The sequence below is a fragment of the Papio anubis genome, chromosome 14, assembly GCF_008728515.1.
Source record: "Papio anubis isolate 15944 chromosome 14, Panubis1.0, whole genome shotgun sequence".
In the NCBI taxonomy this organism is placed as follows: Eukaryota; Metazoa; Chordata; class Mammalia; order Primates; family Cercopithecidae; genus Papio; species Papio anubis.
In genome coordinates, this window is record NC_044989.1 from 64,710,112 (window position 1) to 64,715,668 (window position 5,557).

Consider the following 5,557-nt stretch of genomic DNA (forward strand, 5'->3'; position numbering starts at 1 on the left):
GATACATGATAGACACTTAGATTGTTTCCATATCTTGGCTATTGTGAATAATGCTGCAGTGAAAATAGGACTGCAGATATCTCTTTGACATATTAATTTTTATTTCTTTGGGCATATGCCCAGTAGTAGGATTGATGAATCATGTGGTAATTCTATTTTTAGTTTTTTGAGGAACCTCCATACAGTTTTCCAAGATGGCTGCACTAATTTACAATACACCAACAGTGTAGGATTCCCTTTTCTCCACATCGTCACCAGCCCTTGTTTTCTTTCATCTTTTTTATAATAGCCAAGCTAAGAGTTGTGAGGTGATATGTCATTGTGGTTTTAATTTGCATTTTTCTTGTGATTAAAAATGTTAAGCACTTTTTCGTATTTTTTTTTTTTTTTTTTGGTCATTGTATGTCTTCTTTTGAGAAATGTCTATTTAAGTCCTTTGCCCATTTAAAAAATGGGTTATTTATTTTCTTGTTATTGAGTAGTTTGAGTTCCTTGTGTATTTTAGATGTTAGCCCCTTGTCCAATGTATGATTTGCAAATCTTTTCTCCAAATCTGTGGGTTGTATCTTTAGTCTCTTGTTTCCTTCACTGTGCAGAGCTTTTTAGTTTGATGGAATCCCACTTGTCTATTTTTGTTTTTGTTGCCTGTGCTTGTGGGGCCATATTCAAGACATCACTTCCCAGAGCAACATCATAGAACTTGAGAAAAATAATCATTAATTCTATGGAAAATAAAAAACTGCTATAGGAAAGGAAATGTATTCTTAGTACACTACATGGCCCAGCAATCAAAGCTGCTTACCTAATCACAAATGACCTAATCAAATTAGGATATAACTATTTATATATCCTATGAGGGAGGATGAATGGCTGTGATAGGGCATGAGAATGAAAAAGAAAATCTCTTGCTTTCATAATGGAATAGCAGCATGATGTCAACCACTAAAACAAACTATAAACAGACTAGAAACAATACAAATATGTCATTTAGAGACATAGCAATAAATCCCAAATAGTCAGCTAAAAAGAGCTGAAAGTTACTTCTGTGGGGAAGGGAACAAAAGATTGCCTTCTAGGACTATTTGTCTCTTCTAATGATGAACATATATAACTATAAAATATCAAATATAAAACATATATAACTAAAAAATAGAAAAATAAAAGTGACTGACTAGTAATAACAAAAAGCAAAGAGAAAGCCTATAAAAACCCATTGGAGTGAAAAGCTCAAGAGATGGATTAAAATAAGAATAGACATAAGTCCCTATGGAGTTTTTTGGTTCAATAAGTAAAGTAGGGAAAATTAGAATGAGATCATGTGGAGCAAGGACCTTGACCAGGAAACCGAGGCCTGCTGTGCAGAGTAGGGAAATTTCTAAACCAGTTACCACTGTCCAGCCCCCTTCTACAGTCTGGCTAAAGTAGCAAGAGGGAGGGAGGAAGGGAGGAACCGAGGGCAGCCAGTAGTGCCACCTTCTCTCCACCTTTGGAGAGGGACTTGATTTCCAGCACCACCTCCCTGCCCTGCCCACACCAACAATAACCATTAATGTTCCAAGCATTTTACATGTATTAATGTATTAGCATTTCATCCTCACAATCATAGTATAAGGTAAGTATTATTACTCTCTATAATTAAAACTAAGGTCCACAGAATTAAGAAAGAAATTTGGGTTAGTTCTCTTTCCCATCTTGCAAGATGGCAGGTGAAAAAGTTGAGAAGCCAGACACTAAAGAGAAGAAACCCGAAGCCAAGAAGGCTGATGCTGGTGGCAAGGTGAAAAAGGGTAACCTCAAGGCTAAGAAGCCCAAGAAGGGGAAGCCCCACTGCAGCCGCAACCCTGTCCTTGTCAGAGGAATTGGCAGGTATTCCCGATCTGCCATGTGTTCCAGAAAGGCCATGTACAACAGGAAGTACTCAGCCGCTAAATCCAAGGTTGAAAAGAAAAAAAAGGTTCTTGCAACTCTTACAAAACCAGTTGGTGGTGACAAGAACGGCGGTACCCGGGTGGTTAAACTTCGCAAAATGCCTAGATATTATCCTACTGAAGATGTGCCTTGAAAGCTGTTGAGCCACGGCAAAAAAACCCTTCAATCAGCACGTGAGAAAACTGCGAGCCAGCATTACCCCCGGGACCATTCTGATCATCCTCGCTGAATGCCACAGGGGCAAGAGGGTGGTTTTCCTGAAGCAGCTGGCTAGTGGCTTGTTACCTGTGACTGGACCTCTGGTCCTCAATCGAGTTCCTCTACGAAGAACACACCAGAAATTTGTCATTGCCACCTCAACCAAAATCGATATCAGCAGTGTAAAAATCCCAAAACATCTTACTGATGCTTACTTCAAGAAGAAGCTGCAGAAGCCCAGACACCAGGAAGGTGAGATCTTCGACACAGAAAAAGAGAAATACGAGATTACAGAGCAGTGTGAGATTGATCAGAAAGCTATGGACTCACAAATTTTACCAAAAATCAAAGCTGTTCCTCAGCTCCAGGGCTACCTGCGATCTGTGTTTGCCCTGACGAATGGAATTTATCCTAACAAATTGGTGTTCTAAATGTCTTAAGAACCTCATTAAATAGCTAACTACAAAAAAAAAAAAAAAAAGAAAAAAGAAAAGAAAGAAATTTGGTTAAGGGCACCAGGCTGGGAAGTGGAAGTTTTGGGATTTGAACCCATGCGGTCTGTCTTTGGAGTTCACATTCTCAACTATTGTGCTACAATGCATCTTGCTACACACACACACACCCCTGAAGTCTTTGGTAAAATAGCAAGGAGTTTATCTTTGAAAACAAGAATTCCTTCCATATCACAAATGAGAGTAAGTTGAAAGCAGAAGGAACTGAGGAATGCATAATTATCCGTTCATTTCATTTATTCCCTACCTCATTTTCAAAAAAGGTATGAATCAGCTTCCAAAAATATCATATATAGTAAGTAAAAAAAAAAATGAGGAAACATTTTAAAAATAGACTCAAAGAAAGTGGATAAATAAATGTGCCAACTGAAAAATTCAAGAAGGTTGCTGTATCTGAAAATAAAACCTGTACATGAGCTTCCTGGCAGCCAAGATAAAGAAAGAAATGTAAGCAATTGCACAACTCTCATTATAAAATAGGAGATAGTTGTTGAACATTTATGTGATGTGCAAGTTAAGTACATGATAGAAGAGGAATAGCAGGCAGAATATCATGTAATTAGTTATATATTGAGTTGCTGTGATTTTGGAGAAAGTTACCACTTTTCTTTCAATAATTAGGAAAATAAATTTGGAAAGGCCTCTCATGACCCTTATGCTTGCCTTGAAGATACGTGGACTGTTTTTAGGTTCACAACACTAAAATCACAACGCAGATTGCTGTCATGTCATTAGAGCTATCCTTATGATGAATCAAGCTAATGCCAGGTGAATACGGAAACCAACCAGCAGAGGTCTGCAGGGACATAAACCCAGACCTGGAAAAATGGAATGTAAATGTGTTTCCCATGCTCATGGGGCTTGTTGGCCAATTCCACTTCCTCTGATGTGCAGAGGAATTGATCGTGCAGATTTTATAAAGTGTGGTGTTCTTAAGTTGAACTGGGATGGAGTCCAGCGGTATACTGGCAGCCAAGCGTGCCAGACGTCTGAGTTGAGAATAGAGTCCTTAAGGTGCTCATGGGTTCTTGGGTACTCTGGGAAGACAGCAGCCATAGCCACAGTGATATTTAAGAGAATAGAAGATAGCCAAGCAATGAGCAACTGAAGTGTTTTTCCTCTCTCATCGACCTGATAGTCCAAGTCTCCCAGACCATCAAGAAGACTTGGATATTAACAGGAATTCAAATAATCATTTGACATTACCAAGATGGTACCTGATGGGGCTGAGCCACTTTTAGCACAAATCATCACATTCTCCCCAGTGGCCCACCCGGTCTCTCCCTGCCTCAGCCAAACTTTGTGAAGGGGGTTGTTGACACTTAATGACCGTATTTCTTTATCTCTCATTTAATATTCCAGTGAAATTGCACTTGGCAGAGTAGCTAGTGACCTTCTTGTTGCCAAATGTGCACATCTCAGTTCTTGTCTTACTTGGTCTCTTGGCAGCAGAGGATTTACCTTTTCTTGGGAAACACTTGTTTCTCCTGGCTGCTACAACTCCAAACTTTCATCATTTTTCTTCTCAGGCTCTTTCCCTGGGGCCTTGGATTTTCATTGCTCTCCTCCTGCATGGGAATCTGGTGCCTGTGAGCTCTCCAAGGGGAGTGCTGGTCTGTTTGCCCTCCAGAGTTTCTCCTAGTACCTAGCAAAATGCTGGACATGTAGGAGGTGATCAATAAACAATTTTGAAAGAATGAACAAATGTGAGTTTTATTCATATTTATTTTGGATTTATTATACATCCTGACAACTACAAAAAAAAAAAAAAAACAGGATTGGAGGTGGTTTACAATGTTAGAATATATATAAAACCATAACAAAAGCTTTTTTTTTTTTGAGACAGAGTCTTGCTCTGTCGCCAGGCTGGAGTGCAGTGGTGTGATCTCTGCTCACTGCAAACTCCGACCTCCTGAGTTCAAGCAATTCTTCTGCCTCAGTCTTCTAAGTAGCTGGGATTACAGATGCGCACCACCACACCCGGCTATTTTTTTTTTTGTATTTTTAGTAGAGACGGAGTTTCACCATATTGGCCAGGCTGGTCTCCAACTCCTGATCTCATGACCCGCCCACCTCAGCCTCCCAAAGTGCTTGGATTACAGGCATGAGACACTGCACCCGGCCAACAAAAGCTTTTAAAAAGAGAAAAATAACAGAAACGAAATAAAAGTGAAACGAGATAAACACACCAGATTGCTGGGATGAATTAGTTGCTGCAATTGAACACTAAATTTAGTGCTGAGCCTCCTGGTAGGAAAGCAAAATAAGAAATACATCAAGTTGTATAGTTCTCACTGGCAAATAAAAGGAAGCATAAATGTTTGCTTATGGATAGAAATATTTTCTAGCACTAAACATCAGTAGTTGTTTTATCATATGTTTACATTTAACAGAAGGTAACTAATGATAGTCAAAGACACTGCTCAATATATTACTTTTTTTTTTTTTTTTTTGGAGACAGAGTCTCACTCTGTCACCCAGGCTGGAGTGCAGTGGCATGATCTTGTCTCACTGCAGCCTTCACCTCCTGGGTTCAAACAATTCTCCTGCCTCAGCCTCCTGAGTAGCTGGGACTACAGGCACACACCACCACACCCGGCTAATCTTTTTGTATTTTAGTAGAGATGGGATTTCACTGTGTTGCCCAGGCCGGTCTTAAACTCCTGAGCTCAGAAATCCACCCACCTCGGTCTCCCAAAGTGCTGGGATTACAGGTGTGAGCCACCCCGCCTGGCCTCTTTATATTACCTTTTATATAATAAGTAGTATATTACAGGTATTATATACAAGGTAATATACTGGGCAGTGTCTTAGACTATAATTTTCCAAAATATATGAATGCTTCTTCAAACCATTCCTTTAGACCTCTGGATGATACTAACAGAAGGGGTAAGTATTCCAAGATACACCATAGTTGT

General features: G+C 39.6%; 1 pseudogene across 1 annotated transcript; it reads left to right on the forward strand.

Moving 5' to 3' along the window:
• Window positions 1-424: 424 nt before the first annotated feature.
• On the forward strand, window positions 425-2,615 carry LOC101023085 (annotated as a pseudogene). Its single transcript, XR_636500.4, has one exon. The product of XR_636500.4 is annotated as a 60S ribosomal protein L6 pseudogene (transcript).
• Window positions 2,616-5,557: the final 2,942 nt, after the last annotated feature.